A 17,204-nucleotide genomic window follows, 5' to 3' on the forward strand; every position below is an offset into this window, starting at 1 on the left:
GGGTTTGTCATTCTTGAGAAGAAGATTTTTAAAGAATTTTCCTATATATTTCTAAGTAAAACTTTGATCAGCCATTTTGGCCACGCCCTACCTCCGGGGGTCATGATTTGGACAAATTTCAATCTACACTACCTGAGCATGCTTCCATATAAATATGATGAATTATGGTTTGTCATTCTTGAGAAGAAGATTTTTAAAGAATTTTCCTATATATTTCTATGTAAAACTTTGGTCAGCCATTTTGGCCCCGCCCTACCCCCGGGGGTCATAATTTGAACAAACTTGAATCTACACTACCTGAACATGCTTCCATATAAATATGATGAATTATGGCTTTGTCATTCTTGAGAAGATTTTAAAAGAATTTTCCTATATATTTCTATGTTAAACTTTGGTCGGCCATTTTGGCCCCGCCCTACCCCGGGGGGTCATGATTTGAACAAACTTGAATCTACACTATCTGAACATGCTTTCATACAAATATGATGAATTATGGCTTTGTTATTCTTAAGAAGAAGATTTTAAAAGAATTTTCCTATATATTTCTATGTAAAACTTGGGTCGGCCATTTTGGCCCCGCCTTACCCCCGGGGGTCATGATTTGAACAAACTTGAATCTACACTACCTGAGCCAGCTTCCATATAAATATGATGAATTATGGTTTGTCATTCTTGAGAAGAAGATTTTTAAAGAATTTTCCTATATATTTCTAAGTAAAACTTTGATCAGCCATTTTGGCCACGCCCTACCTCCGGGGGTCATGATTTGGACAAATTTCAATCTACACTACCTGAGCATGCTTCCATATAAATATGATGAATTATGGTTTGTCATTCTTGAGAAGAAGATTTTTAAAGAATTTTCCTATACATTTCTATGTAAAACTTTGGTCAGCCATTTTGGCCACGCCCTACCCCCGGGGGTCATAATTTGAACAAACTTGAATCTACACTACCTGAACATGCTTCCATATAAATATGATGAATTATGGCTTTGTCATTCTTGAGAAGATTTTAAAAGAATTTTCCTATATATTTCTATGTAAAACTTGGGTCGGCCATTTTGGCCCCGCCCTACCCCGGGGGGTCATGATTTGAACAAACTTGAATCTACACTATCTGAACATGCTTTCATACAAATATGATGAATTATGGCTTTGTTATTCTTAAGAAGAAGATTTTAAAAGAATTTTCCTATATATTTCTATGTAAAACTTGGGTCGGCCATTTTGGCCCCGCCTTACCCCTGGGGGTCATGATTTGAACAAACTTGAATCTACACTACCTGAGCATGCTTCCATATAAATATGATGAATTATGGCTTTGTCATTCTTGAGAAGAAGATTTTTAAAGAATTTTCCTATATATTTCTATGTAAAACTTTGGTCGGCCATTTTGGCCCAGCCCTACCCCCGGGGGTCATGATTTGAACAAACTTGAATCTGCACTACCTGAACATGCTTCCATATAAATATTATGAATTATGGCTTTGTCATTCTTGAGAAGAAGATTTTTAAAGAATTTTCGTATATATTTCTATGTAAAACTTTGGTCGGCCATTTTGGCCCCGCCCTATCTCCGGGGGTCATGATTTGAACAAACTTGAATCTACACTACCTGAACATGCTTTTATATAAAAATGATGAAATATGGCTTTGTCATTCTTGAGAAGAAGGTTTTTAAAGAATTTTCCTATATATTTCTATGTAAAACTTTGGTCAGCCATTTTGGCCCCGCCCTACCCCCGGGGGTCATGATTTGAACAAACTTGAATCTACACTACCTGAGGATGTTTCCCCATAAGTTTCATCTTTCCTGGCACTGTGGTTCTTGAGAAGAAGATTTTTAAAATATGCCACCAAATTTTCATTAATTCCCAATTATCTCCCCTTGAATGAGGGCGTGGCCCTTCATTTGAACAAACTTGAATTCCCTTCACCCAAGGATACTTTGTGGCAAGTTTAGTTGAAATTGGCCCAGCGGTTCTTGAGAAGAAGTCGAAAATGTGAAAAGTTTACAGACAGACGGACAGACACACGGACAGACAGACGGACAGACAGACGGACGCCGGACAAAATGTGATCAGAAAAGCTCACTTGAGCTTTCAGCTCAGGTGAGCTAAAAACTGAATTTGAAGTAGCATTGGAGTAGCATTTTAAAAGAATTTCACAGAAATTTCTATTTTTAGTAACAACACCAACACCGTTCGTCGAAATCAAAAATCGATAAACAGAATTATGTATCTTAGTGTAGTCTACTTATATGCCAAGTTATATTGAAATCAGACCAAAACTGTAGGAGGAGTAGCATTTTGAAAGAATTTTACAGAAATGTCTATTTTTAGTGACAACACCAACACCATTCGTTGAAATCATAAATCGATACACAGAATTATGTATCTTAGTGTAGTCTACTTATGTGCCAAGTTGATATATTGAAATCAGACCAAAACTGTAGGAGGAGTAGAATTTTGAAAGAATTTTACAGAAATTTCGATTTTTTTTAACAACACCAACACCGTTCGTCCAAATCAAAAACCGATACACAGAATTATGTATCATAGTGTAGTCTACTTGTGTGCCAAGTTATATTGAAATCAGACCAAATTTGTAGGAGGAGTAGCATTTTGAAAGAATTTCACAGAAATTTCTATTTTTAGAAACAACGCCAACACTGTTCGTCCAAATCAAAAACCGATACACAGAATTTTGTATCTTAGTGTAGTCTACTTGTGTGCCAAGTTATATTGAAATCAGACCAAATTTGTAGGAGGAGTAGCATTTTGAAAGAATTTCACAGAAATTTCTATTTTTAGTAACAACGCCAACACTGTTCGTCCAAATCAAAAACCGATACACAGAATTATGTATCTTAGTGTAGTCTACTTTTGTGCCAAGTTATATTGAAATCAGACCAAATTTGTAGGAGGAGTAGCATTTTGAAAGAATTTCACAGAAATTTCTATTTTTAGTAACAACGCCAACACCGTTCGTCCAAATCAAAAACCGATACACAGAATTATGTATCTTAGTGTAGTCTACTTGTGTGCCAAGTTATATTGAAATCAGACCAAATTTGTAAGAGGAGTAGCATTTTGAAAGAATTACAGAAATTTCTATTTTTAGTAACAACGCCAACACCGTTCGTCCAAATCAAAAACCGATATACAGAATTATGTATCTTAGTGTAGTCTACTTGTGTGCCAAGTTATATTGAAATCAGACCAAATTTGTAGGAGGAGTAGCATTTTGAAAGAATTTCACAGAAATTTCTATTTTTAGTAACAACGCCAACACCGTTCGTCCAAATCAAAAACCGATACACAGAATTATGTATCTTAGTGTAGTCTACTTGTGTGCCAAGTTATAATGAAATCAGATTAAAACTGTAGGAGGAGTAGCATTTTGAAAAATTGTTTACAGACAGACAGACGGACGGACGCCGGACGCATTACTATCGCATAAGCTCTTCTGGTCTCTGACCAGTAGAGCTAAAAATTAAGTTTCATGGGGGCCTGAAAGGTAAGGCTAAACAATAATAAATCATCAGAATGCGTAAAAATGACAAGGAAACAGAATTTGTAACAAATTTATTGATGTATGTTTTGTTATGCTTCCAATAAAAATGATCACGCATGTTTAATCAAGGCGAGGCAGACGACGAGAAAAGAGTTGCAAGCCTTCTCTCACTTAACGTATCAGCTAAATAAACTAGAGGTACTGTGAGCAGTGAGCTCACTAAATGATACCCCCCGCCTTCCATAATGTCCATGTTTTGCTGATATTGTTTTACGGTAATGTGTAAAGAGGAATAACTCTCTTATCAAATGTTATCCAGAAGCTTCTATATGTGACGTCATAGGTAAGAATATAATGGCAATGTCCGTGTTTTGCTATGGGAAACGTAAAATACGTGTCGAATAAAAAAGTAAAATAGGAGGTGCACAATGGCAATATGTAATAAAGATTCTGTGAAAGTTTCATTAAATTTCACTCAATAGTATATAGGAGTTGCGGATAAGAGATGGGTACACCAAAGCGTAACAGACGGACGTACGGACATAACGATTACTATATACCATCCCACTTTTCAAGCGGGGGTATAATAAATAAAATTAAGGCAGTAAAATGTTAATAATTCCTAAGAAATCTGAGTGAATGGACAAATTCCATGTCCGTTAGTTAAATGACTAATCCCTGCTTCGGAATCTAATTCCCCGGTTATCCGTAATCCTCTAGATTTTACATTCGTATCGGTCTTATATGCTAATGGACTAATTCCCCGTGTGTTAGTCTTGAAGCTAATTCCCCGCCATTCGTAATCCTCTATTTGTATCGGTATAATAAAACAGTTAAAAATGTATATACATGTAATCGAGGGTGTTAGCAAGATTCCAGTTCCCCTCGACCAGGACTATTCCCCGAGCGCAGCCGAGGGAAATAGCCCTGATCGTGGGGAACTGGAATCTTGCTAACTCCCTCATGATATTTTTAACTATTTTATTATACCGATTCAAAAGTAAAAAAAAAGAGAATTTCGAAAGACGGGGAATTAACTTTTAGAGCGGGGATTATCTCACTTGACTAACATGGGGATTAGGCCATTAACATATTATACCGATAAAAAGTAAAACTAAAGAATTACATATAACGGGGCATTAGCTTCCAAGGAACGAATTAGCTCATATTAATAACACCAGGGATTTCGTCCATTCACAGTGATTTCAAGGGAATTATTCACATTTTACTACCTTATTTTTATATAGGAAAAAACCAGTAGAGGTTTAATAAACGTGCCTAACCCAAGGACGGACAATAGCAAACAAGAGGCCCACGGGCCTTATAGGTCACCTGAGGATCATGTAACAACTTTTGACAATTGAATTTACTTCATGTTTTAAACCAGAGACCATAAAATTAATAATTTTGAAAGAGGCACTATTGCTTATCATAATTATACACTTACCATGCTTACTCTAGTTACTTAATACCCAGACGTAGATCAGAGTAACAAAACAAGAAAATGCACTTCCACTTTATAACCAGTTATGCACCTCACCCCAAAGGAACCACTAACCCTGGGGCCATTTATTTCAAAATTTTGGAAATTTTATCATAAATTTTATTTCATCATAAATGGTTGATTAATACCAAGAAGCAGATTTCAGAGCATTAATTTTTTTTTTCAGACTATGTAACCCCACCCCCTCTATACCCCTGACCCAGGGGGCATGAAATTAACCGTTTTGCTAGATGCACCTTTTTTCATCAAGAATATATATATGTACTTAGATCATTGGCATAATTTAATACCCTGGAGCAAAGGAAAAGATTTTCAAAGAATTAATGCATTTTCACTACATAATTAAAAGTCCCTCCCCCTAAAGCAAATGGCAAAACCCCTGACACAGGAGACATAAAAATTCACAAATTTGGTTGAGGCGCCATTCTTGCTCATTATAACTATGTACTTTATGTTGTTTATTTAATACCCTGAAGCAGAGAGGAAGATTTTTAAAGAATAAACGCATTTTCACAATATAACCAATAGAGCCCAGCCTTAACCCCAGAACCCCTGACCCTGGGGCCATAAAATTCACAATTTTGAAAGAGACACTCTTGCTCATCATAACAATTTACTTAGTTAGTTTATTTAATACACAGGAAACAGAGAAGAATATTTTCAAAGAAATAATGCATTTTCTCTACATAATCAATAGAGCCCCACCCTAATACCGGAACTCCAACTGATACAGGGGCCATGAAATTCACAATAATGGAAGAGACATCCGTGCTCATCATAACAATGTACTTCGTTAGTTTATTCAATACCCAGGAGCAGAAAAGAAGATTTTCAAAGAATTAATGAATTATCACTATATAATCAATAGAGCCCCGCCCTAACACCAGAACCCCTGACCCTGGGGCCATAAAATTCACAAATCTGAAAGAAGCACTCTTGCTCATCATAACTATGTACTTGGATTGTTAATTTGATACCCAGGAGCAGAGAAGAAGATTTTCAAAGAAATAATGCATTTTCACTATATAATCAATAGAGCCCCGCCCTAGCACTAGAACCCCTGACCCTGGGGCCATGAATTTCACAATTTTGTTAGAGGACTCAATGCTGATTACAATCATACCAACAGTTTGTCTGCTTGATGTCCAGGAGTAAAGAAGAATATCTTTAAAGATTGCACTAATTTTAGTGGTTTTTGCCCCACCCGTTAAGGCCCCAGGGGGACAGGGACCATGAAATTCACAATTTTTGTTCCCCTTCACCCATAGATGCTGTATGCCAAAATTGGTTGAAATTGGTTCAGTGGTTTCAGAGAAGAAGCTGAAAATGTTCAAATGTTAACACACGACACACGACGACGGACGAAAACGGATAGCAATAGGTCACCTGAGTTTACTCAGGTGACCTAAAAAAACCTTCAAGAGCCTAGTTTTACTTGAACAGAAACTGCAAAAAATATCTAAGTACTAATAGAACAATTCCTTGACAGACGAAATAAAGATAATTTTGTCTACTACATCTGTAGACGTATTAGTGCTCAAATTAAACAGCTTGCCGAGAACTTTCAGGAAAATAACAATTTTGTGCAGTTATTGAAGAAATAATTGAAAGAGAACATTGCGGTGAAGCTTAAGTGTGAAGGTAAAAAGTACAACTATATTTAATTAATAAAGAGAGCTTAGAATGTTGATTCATCAAAACAAGTGGCCCACGGGCCTTATAGGTCACCCGAGTATCATGTAACAACTTTCCAACAATTGAATATGATTCGTGTTTTGAACCAGAGGCCATGAAATTCACAATGTTTAAAAGGCACCATTGTTCATCATAACTATACACATAGCATGCTTACTTTGGTTACTTAATACCAAGAGGTAGATCAGAGTAACAAAGTGAAAATGCATTCCACTTTAACCATTTCTGTACTCAGAACCACTGACCCTACACAATTTTCAAAATTTTGGAAATTTTATTGCATCATCAATTGTTATCATAAATTTTGTTTCACCACAAATTGTTGATTTATACCAAAATTCACATTTCAAAGCAATAACTAATTTTCAGACTATGTAATACCCCCCCCCTTCCAAGTACCCCTGACCCAGGGGCCTGGAAAAATAACTATTTTCGAAGAAGAAGCTTTATTCATTATAAATTTGTACTTAGATCATTGGTATAATATCCAAAGCAAAGGAAATGATTTTCAAAGAATTCATGCATTTTCACTATATACACATGTAATCAATAGAACCCCGCCCCGGCGCCCTAACACAAGAAAACCTGACCCAGGGGCCCTGAAATTCACAAACCTTAAAGAGGCATCCTTCATTATAACTATGGAAATAGTTCATTGGTTTAATACCCAGGCGCAGAAAAAAAGACTAAAAGAATTTATGCATTTTCACTTTATAATCAATGGAGCCCCACCCTAACACCAGAACCCCTGACCCCAGAGCCAAGAAATTCACAATTTTGGAAGTGACACTCTTGGTCATCGTAACTATATTCTTGGTTTGTTTAATATCCAGGTGCAGAGGAGATGCTTTTTAACGAAATTTCATTTTCACTATATAATCTATATAGCCCCGCCCTAGCACCAGAATCCCTGACCCTGGGGACATGAAATTCACAATTTTGGAAGAGGCAGCCATATTCAATTTAACTAATATGCACTTGGGTAGTTTATTTAATGCCAAAGGAGCGGAAAAGAAGAATTTCAAAGAAATAATGTATTTTCACATATAAGGCCTAAAAAAATTGTTTATTTCCTGTACCCCGACCGACCCATTTCGTTCATAGCCGGGTGGATTTTTTTTTTTTTTTTGAAAATCCAATTTTGTCCGAATCAATTTTGTCCGAGTATTTTTTTTTGACCGGAAGTGTAAATGATACAAAGCACATGGCCGCAATGGCGGCGAAAGAAAGTCCCCAAACAACCTGCAGTCTAATAGCAGTCATTTGCTTAAAGTGCGATCATGTCGATAGCAAAAATCTCATGTTAAACGAGCGGAACTCCACAACATTGGAGTCCCTCTTTTACAGAATACATCCTCCGGGTGCGAGGGGGAGAAACTTTGCCGTTTTCTGTAGTGCGGAACTTCAACCTGGAACCAAACAAGGGTTTGAAATAGAGTGCCCTGCTGGGCTAACTGTGGGGGAAATTGTCAATAGATTTAACATAAAATCATTCACTTTCCAATGTAAAGAAAACAAGGAGGATCCCCTCGTAGATGTCTGTAGAAGGGCAACGGTAAATGCTGTAAACGCCTTCGAAGTCTTAATGGCCGGAGGTCGATCATTTCCTCCACAGAAAAACGAAAGTTTTGGTATTTTCCTTACGTAATCTAATATGTAATAAAAACATATTTATACCTATAAAAAATTTATTTAATAAAATATGCTAATAAATGTCTATTTTTTCAATTGTTTCAATTTTAAATGAATAAAAAATTTTTGTTTTGAATTGCAGTATTTGTGTGTATTGATTCCATATATAAATACCAGGGCTCGAAATAAGTGCACTATGGTCTGGGACCAATAATTTTTAATCTGCTAAAAAGTTCATTGTTGAGAATATGTGTCCCTTAGGCCTTAGGTCAGTGTTTTATGCATAAAATGCCTTACATTCAGGACAGTTCTTTGACAGGGTTCTGTGTCCAAGTTCTGTCACTTTACACCCGTAGTTGTTTTTCCCCCTGTCTATATGTACGTGCTGTACATTTAAGAATTGTGATCTGACAAGTATGCATTTGGGCCAGTCTTTTAAAAATCTACTTACTTGAACTGTAAAAACACTTCAATAATTTAAGGTGATTGCCCAAACGACCAGTGATATTAATTATTATTTCTAGCCCTGAGTACATCTTCCTCCAATGAAAAGCCCGAAAAATGTTCTCAAAAAGTGAAAATGACTGATAGCTTTGCCGTTAAGAGACAAGACCTAAACAAAAATCTTTTTTTTATGTGATGTTGTAGTAATGCTAAACAGAAACTGTACAATGACTTGCTGAAACTTCACAAAGAGAGAAAGTTGTCATTTCCAAAAGACCAGGCTGACAGAACAGGGAGTTATGTGATTCAGGTGCATGTTTATAACGTTTTAATCTTCTTGTAATAAAATCGATGTTACAAGTGAACAATTTTTTTTAGGCCTAATCTATTTTCCCCACCCTAGCACTAGAACCCCTGACCCTGGGGCCATGAATTTCACAATTTTGGTAGAGGATTCAATGCATGCCGGTTACAACCATACCAACAGTTTGACTGCTTGATGTCCAGGAGTAAAGGAGAAGATTGTGAAATATTGCACTAATCTCAGAGGTTTTAGCCCCACCCCCAGGCCCTACGGGGGCAGGGACCATGAAATTCACAATTTTGTTCCCCTTCACCCATAGATGTTTAGTGCCAAAATTGGTTGAGATTGGTTCAGGGGTTCCAGAGAAGAAGCTGAAAATGGTCAAATGTTAACGCACGACGACGGACAAAATCGGATAGCAATTGGTCACCTGAGTTGACCTAAAAAAGAAATCCCGATTTCAACATTATTCTAGCTATAGACCATGCTGATCAGCGATCACATTTGCTTCTTCTGCTCAGTTTGCTTCTTTCGATTTTCAACAACAGAATAATCAAATGCAATCAACAAACACTTTTCCCTAACCCTTTCACTCGGCAAGAAGACAAACTCCGCAGCCTAGTGACGTGTACTATAGATGCTCTCAGACTGGACACTTAAAATTCAGATGGCAGGCTCAATTCAGTACAGCAGGTACCTCCACTTCCTGGTGATGTGAATGGATTTGCAGATATATTTTCGGTCGGCAGCTCGAGATGCATATTGAAGACTTTTTTCCAGCGTTCATGACCATCAAAGTTTTTCAAAGGAATAAATACGAAAATCTTTGAAAATCTTCTCAAGAACAACAATGCCATGATTGGTCATATTTATAAGGAAGCATTCTCAAGTGAAGATTCAAATTTGTTGAAATCGTGACCCCCTGGACTATGGGGTGGCAACATTGGACAATCCAAGTTTTTCATAGGAAAATATAGGTAAAATCTTTAAAAATCTTCTCAAGAACAACACAGCCATTATTGGTTATATTTACAAGGAAGCATCTTTAAGTATTGTAGCTTCAAGTTTGTTCAAATCATCCCCCGGGGTTGGGTTGGGTCACAATGGACGATTAAATTTTTACATACATGAATTAATATACTGTACGTATATCAGGAAATAATTATTTTGTGCTACAAGTCAACGATTGATTGATTGAATGCTGTTTTTCCTTCGATTAGATAGTTCACTTCGATTTTTCTGTCCTGTCACCCGCGTGGTGTAGTGGCTAGAGTGTCTGTACTAGAGATGCGAAATAAAGAATAGATCCTTACGTCGCGAGTTGGTATCTCACTGTGAGACGTCGGTCCTTCTGTTGATACCGTTTATACCGTGTCGCAGTATGTGCCGACTCGAATTTTTGGACTTTTACGAGGATCGCTGACTTTTACAGTTAACGGAATACTTTTACACAAGGACAATGTACGGAAGCCCTTTTACGATATAAATATTTAGATATGTAATCAAACGAAAATAACGTGCTATTTACAAAGCACATATAAGTTGCCCCTGAAGAAACACCCTACCATCAACTCCCGGTCTTCACATGTTACTTCCCCTAACACCATACCTATGACCATTTGACGTTTTCTTACCTGTTATCAATTCTGTACCTCCGAACATGATACAGGTATATATGTTCAAGTAAACCGTTACCTGTAAAAGTCGACAAGATCTTCCATTGCTTAATGGCAAATAATGCTTATAAGAGGACACAAGAATCTCTACCGGCAAGTTGTGGCGTCTCCATACGAGTGAAAATTCCCCAGAGGGACTTAAACAACATATTTTTACAATCATTCAATCGATTCTCCTCTGAGAGTGAGGCTTCGATTCTTTATTGTACCAACGTTTACAATGACATGGTACTTCGGTTTTCAAGGTCTCATCGGGGAGACACGTGTCTTTCACTTCTACTGACCTGTCAAAGAAACAGTCACTGTTATCGTCTAACAGGTTTGACGCGGAGCTACATATACCTACCAAACCCGTGGGCCTCCCCAGTGTCAGGTACTAAAAATAGATGTTTGTATCATAATAGTTATTTTTACCTTTCAACAATTATAAATAGAAGTAAAGCAGAAGTTAACACGGTCGCGTCGAGAAACCACCCAATGTATATAATTACTGATTTTTCCTGAAACATTGATTATATATGTAAATTTTACAAATTAAGGAAAAGCGCTTCAGCTTCAAAACTGAAAAAAATATTACAGACTTTTTTTTTGTTTTGTTATTAAATCAAAATCATATTGTGCTATAACAATATTAAATGATATAAAATATTTGACACTTGCGTCATGTGTAATTTGTAATTATCATAAAGATGGAAGTCAAAACCGAGCACAAAAAAATAAATGATATGGGAATGCTGTATACGGTACATGGAATTCTATCAGCCTAGGACAATTTCGTTGATAAAACTTATAGAGAGTAAATGATAGAAACATTTTCCTTTCCCGTAAGATACTTTAAAAATGTTTTATATGGCATGACTTATGGAACATTCAATCAAACTCAGTTTTCATGTGAAATTAGATCACGCACGAAGAAAAAGATTTATTTAAAAATCGTAATGCTGCTCTTTCATTAAAGCAGGCTATGTTGCGTGTAACATGTTAATGGTGCGAAGCTTTTCTGCAATGTCACCGTTAGAACATATCTCTCATTATAATTCACGTCTTGTTTCACACATCTAATCCTTCCTCAGATGTCCAATGGCATTATCCATGTTATCTAAGAATAGCAAATGACCGTGTGCTCAACCTTATTTTCTCATTGATTTTGGTCGGTTAATTCGTAATACTTTGTAAAGGTCTTTGAGTAAGGTTGATGTTCTTGTACCGGGGGTATTAAAGAATTTTTTTTCTTCCTACTGTAAAGCGTCCATTTGGTTGTGAAAGACAAAACATCATCGACATTTGGTATTTTTCATGGTTTTATAAGATTATGGAGCTCCTGTTCTGTACACGACTTGTAAATAGGCAAACGCCATTTTCGATATTACTGTCTACGATATAAGCACCAGGGTATCTTCGCATGACTGCTATATTGTCATGGGTATCGGCGTGAAACGGCGATCCTTGTTCGTGCTGGTTATCTTGCATTAGCTTTGTTTACATTTAATAGCAGTTGCATTGTATTTGTGTGTGTATACTGCACTGACCCGTACAACTATTGTAATCTTTGGTATCCTTATTCCCTGCATTAACTTATTAAAAGTGTACAGTTATTTTGTGTCGCCAAGGGCTGTTTAGAATACGTCAGTCTACAATAGAGACGATTGATTACATTGAACAGTGACTAAGTCAGCCGCTCAATATGGACCCGGACCACAATTAGCTTACATATAGACTTATATAGTAAAAACATGTGCTTTATTTTCTTTGTAACTTTTTTTTTAAAATCTTCATTTCCAAAATATCTTTGACCACATGATAGAGCAATGTGTCAGATAAATATTCACATCCAGAAATAGGGGTGTTGAATGTGGAATTCCCTGGTTATTAATAAACTTCTGACGTCATGACCTCAGGATAGCTCTCGCTTGGCAAAAATAGTGTAAACAAACCAAATGAATGCTCTTTTCAGTTCTTATTTCTAGGCATAATTTTTGCTTGAAATGCACCTTGCTGCATATCATTGTAAACCTTAGACACTCTACTTTTATTCTATACCCCAAAAGTATCTAAAACATGTGAGCTATTTTTATTTTTATCATTGAAAGGGAGGCATATGAATTTCCTACATGTGCTACATTTTAGCCATTTGACCTTCACCCTTTAATTGTGGCCCGGATCCAATATGGAGGCATAAAATTCATTAAAAAATTTTAAGGCCATATTTGAAATCCTTAGATACTATTTAACTAATATCCAAGTTTGATTGAAATTGGTTGATATCTACATGTAAAATTACATATTGTGTATACTAAGGCAATACAGGAAACAAAATGGCAAAAAATGGCAAGTATGAAATTTTAAAATTGAAATATGTAAAAACTGTTAGACAATAAAAGGAACTAATTATTACAAGTAAGTTGTTGATACCTCTTAAACACACACACACTCTTAAATATGTAAAATACAAGATTTTTAGATTTCTAGGTAATTTGATGATCTGTACCCTATATTTTCATAAAATTTTCTTAAATTAAGAAATATAAAATCTATCATGAAAATTTGAGAGTGACAATAGGGGTAAACATTTAAAGTACATTTATTCATAAATCAAATGATGTATCACATTACTGATAAAAGTGTACATAACATTCAAAATAAACAGATTTTTAAGTCCACCCCCATATCCTTTTTCCTGACTGTGAAGAGGGGCCATGTGCAGCTGATTGGCTAAGAGTCTTTGTATAGGTAATCTTAATACCCTATGGGAGTCTGTTTTGACAGGTGATTGTCAAAGGAATATATTGCAGTAAATACCACTAAAATGTGTCCAAATAAACATTGTCATAATTCAATCTTACTTTCAAATCCACTCTTCACTACACATGAAAACAATGAAAGGTGACCGTAAAAGAAGAAAAAATCTTAATTTTGGGTTTAAAAAAGGGAACACTCGTTATATTAAGGCTCATCAGGCTACGTCAAATGTCGCAGGAGCTTCAAGTTCAGCGTCAAACATCCAGGGATCCCCAGAGACTGAGACAGCACATCCCCTTGCTGAAGGCCAGGAAAACATCTCAAGGACACCGATCCTTCGTCCCAGACCTGAGCCATGCCAGGAGCTAAAAAATGAAGAGACGTCTTATGAGTTTGAGGGAAACCGCATTGTTGACATAACATTGGTCTTGGAAATGTTTAATGATGCAGCCAAATGCCACTTTGACCAGGCCAAGCACTGGAATACTCAGGACAGAGGAAATGGGGGGTTGGATGGCAGAAGAGACTACTATGTACGGTATGTAATTTTCAGACAAATTACTATAAATTATACACTGAAATTCCTACCTTTAACAAACCTGGCCCTAATCCTGCCAGTATCAACTGGAACTTTCAGTTAGCCCTGCAGAACACCTCCATGGGGAATCGACGCAGTCGGGAAATGGTAGCTGCCTTGGACATTCCACCTCCTAACCGCAGTTCCATGCAACGGGCCAGCAACCAGGTCAACACAGCCACTCTAGCCCTGAATAAAAAAGACATGGGTGAGAAGAGACAACTGGTTAAGGCCATCAACCAGGTCAAAGGTCAAGAACATCCAGAGGAACTGGACATTGCCATAGATGGACGCTACAACTCCATAACCTTCGGTAGCAGCAAAAAGCCAGGCTACATGTACAATGCATCACAAGCTTACGCCATTGCATGCGAGACCAACACCAACAAACAGTATATTATTGGCGCATCAACATGATCAATGCAGAACAAACTTTGCTGGACTGGAACCTGGCTTCGAGGTAATGGTTATGATGTTCATTGTCCGGGGGGTCATGAAGACTGCACAGCTAATATTGAAATGTTCTCACCTCTTTCAGAGTACGAGATGGCTAAATCCATAGGCGAAGATCTGGCAGCGGACGGGTTCAAGGTGAAGCATGCCACAACAGACGGTGATGCCCGGTCAGCCCAGGGATTCCAAGATGCCATGCGAATTTTTCATCCAGACTGGCAAGTCACTCGACTGGCCGACCCAACCCATGTCAGCAGAGCCCAGTTCCGGCAGTGTCGCAGTGCCCACTTCAGTCCCGAGATGTTTCCCTGCAAAACAAGAATGAGGTTAGACCAGATGAGAAAAGTTTTTGCACAAGATGTAAAGGCCCGGTGCAGCTTAGTCTATAAGAAACTCATGGATACCTACACTGGAGACATCAACATCATCTGTAGTAAACTTCCTCTTGTCGTAGAAAGTACCATCCTCTGCTACTCAGGAGACTGTTCAAAATGTCGAAGGAATTCAGTGGTGTGTGAAGGTGGAGACAGACACAACTGGTGGAATCAGTCTTATATCCTCGCTCCGAACAAACTGACATCCCTGCACCTGAATGAAAATGACAAGCACTTGTTAAAAGTCATTCTTGAGATGCGACTTAGCCAAAGTGCCATTGAGGAAATGAAACTCAACACGTCAACTCAGAAATGTGAGGGTCTTAACAGAGCAGTCAGCGAAGTTTTGCCTAAGCACACCAACTATTCAAGAAATGCTGAAGGAATCCTCTCAGCTGAGATTTTAAGACAAAACAACAGTCCAGGACTAGCAACATCAATGAAAGCAGCAGAGATTACATTGCCACTGTCCGCCCACACACATCAGTACCTAAAAAGCATTGACCAGGAATATGCCTATCGCAGAGAATACAGAAAGAGAAAAGCAGTTAAAAGGCGAGAAATGCAGAGAAAAGCTACGCTAATGAAACAACATGCGGCGGCTAGAAAAGGAAAGACCAAACCCGGGTGCACCTACAACAAAGGGCAACTTGATCCCAAACCCACCAGCCTACAGTCCAAGGGAGACAATCCAGAGGATCACACCTACTACCAGACATGAGTTGCCAAGACGAAGACAAAACGGCCCTTCTCAGGGCCAACCAAATTATTCGAAAAGATACCTACTATACAAAGTCGTATAAGAAACGTACGTGTAAAAATTAACACCAGGCCACAACCCAAAACTTCCACATAAATACATAAGACACATCATACACATACGCACACATGTACATACATACATACATACATCCATACATACTTACTTACTGATCAATGTTTTTGTCAAAAACTACAAACTATATCCCCCCCCATCTTCCTTGAAATGACAAACCCATCAACCCCCATTTCTATTTTAGTGAAAAGTACATATTTTTACACAACATAATTTACAATTACATGAAATTATAAACTCCAATACACAACCTCTGCCTGCATGTGCAATTATGAGTCGGGCAAAGCCTGAATCCCATTTCCACGTGCTTTCCTGCAAAATAAATCCATGCACATGTTATAGTAAATATTGGCCCAATCACCACCTTCTTATTGCGCCTTATTTTGGGTGGGGGAAATCAATGGATAGCTTGTCTGTCATTTCCAATAAACACCTCGTCTTTCATCTATGACTTCAAAGGGACCCCTTATTAAGAATACACATGCAAATACACATTACAAAACAGTTTTTCTATTTTTAAAAAGGAACTAACTTCGTGGTCAATGGATGCACTAATGTGACCTCTTTCACCGACATATCAATCCCCCTGAAATATTGCATTCTGGGATGCATAATTTAAATTTTTTTTCAATCACTCAAAAAATTTTAATTTTTATAAAAATTAATTTTAAAATGTTTAAATATTTTTAAAATTTTTTTTATGAAACTATTTCAAAATGCATAACCCACCTCCTGTCAAAATCTCATTGTCATATCTTTAAAAATAAATTCAGGGGAATCCCTCAAACACCCCATCATAAGGACCCGGACCACAATTAGCTTACATATAGACTTATATAGTAAAAACATGTGTTTTATTTTCTTTGTAACTTTTTTAAAAATCTTCATTTCCAAAATATCTTTGACCACATGATAGAGCAATGTGTCAGATAAATATTCACATCCAGAAGTAGGGGTGTTGAATGTGGAATTCCCTGGTTATTAGTAAACTTCTGACGTCATGACCTCAGGATAGCTCTGGCTTGGCAAAAAAAGTGTAAACAAACCAAATGACTGCTCTTTTCAATTCTTATTTCTAGTCATAATTTTTGCTTGAAATGCACCTTGCTGCATATCATTGTAAACTTTAGACACTCTACTTTTATTGTATACCCCAAAAGTATCTAAAACATGTGAGCTATTTTTATTTTTATCATTGAAAGGGAGGCATATGAATTTCCTACATGTGCTACGTTTTAGCCATTCGACCTTCACCCTGTAATTGTGGCCCGGATCCATATAGGGGTCTTTAGACATAGCGAGAGTCTGATCGAAAATGGCGGTCTCATTTCCTTTACGAATCGTGTTCAGCTAAAATGATAATTTTGCCTTTAACGTATTTAAGATGAATGTATAATGTATACATATCTACATTCACCTTCAAATATACATGTATTAAATACTGCACCGAAAA

The 17,204-nt window shown here is 37.1% G+C and overlaps 1 long non-coding RNA gene across 2 annotated transcripts; it reads right to left on the bottom strand.

The window, feature by feature from the left end:
• Window positions 1–13,338: 13,338 nt before the first annotated feature.
• On the bottom strand, window positions 13,339–16,828 carry LOC134263461 (uncharacterized). 2 transcript variants are annotated; one of them, XR_009991266.1, is made up of 6 exons: window positions 16,284–16,298; window positions 15,976–16,063; window positions 14,951–15,130; window positions 14,619–14,850; window positions 14,101–14,278; window positions 13,339–13,877 (listed from the first exon to the last, which is right to left on the bottom strand). It is a non-coding gene; the product is annotated as an uncharacterized LOC134263461 (long non-coding RNA). The 2 variants fall into 2 exon arrangements; XR_009991265.1 differs by having other exon boundaries at window positions 15,976–16,828.
• Window positions 16,829–17,204: the final 376 nt, after the last annotated feature.

This window comes from Saccostrea cucullata, unplaced genomic scaffold (assembly GCF_032062105.1).
Source record: "Saccostrea cucullata isolate Sc308-1 unplaced genomic scaffold, CSIRO_AGI_Scuc_v1 ctg10991, whole genome shotgun sequence".
Classification (NCBI taxonomy): domain Eukaryota; kingdom Metazoa; phylum Mollusca; class Bivalvia; order Ostreida; family Ostreidae; genus Saccostrea; species Saccostrea cuccullata.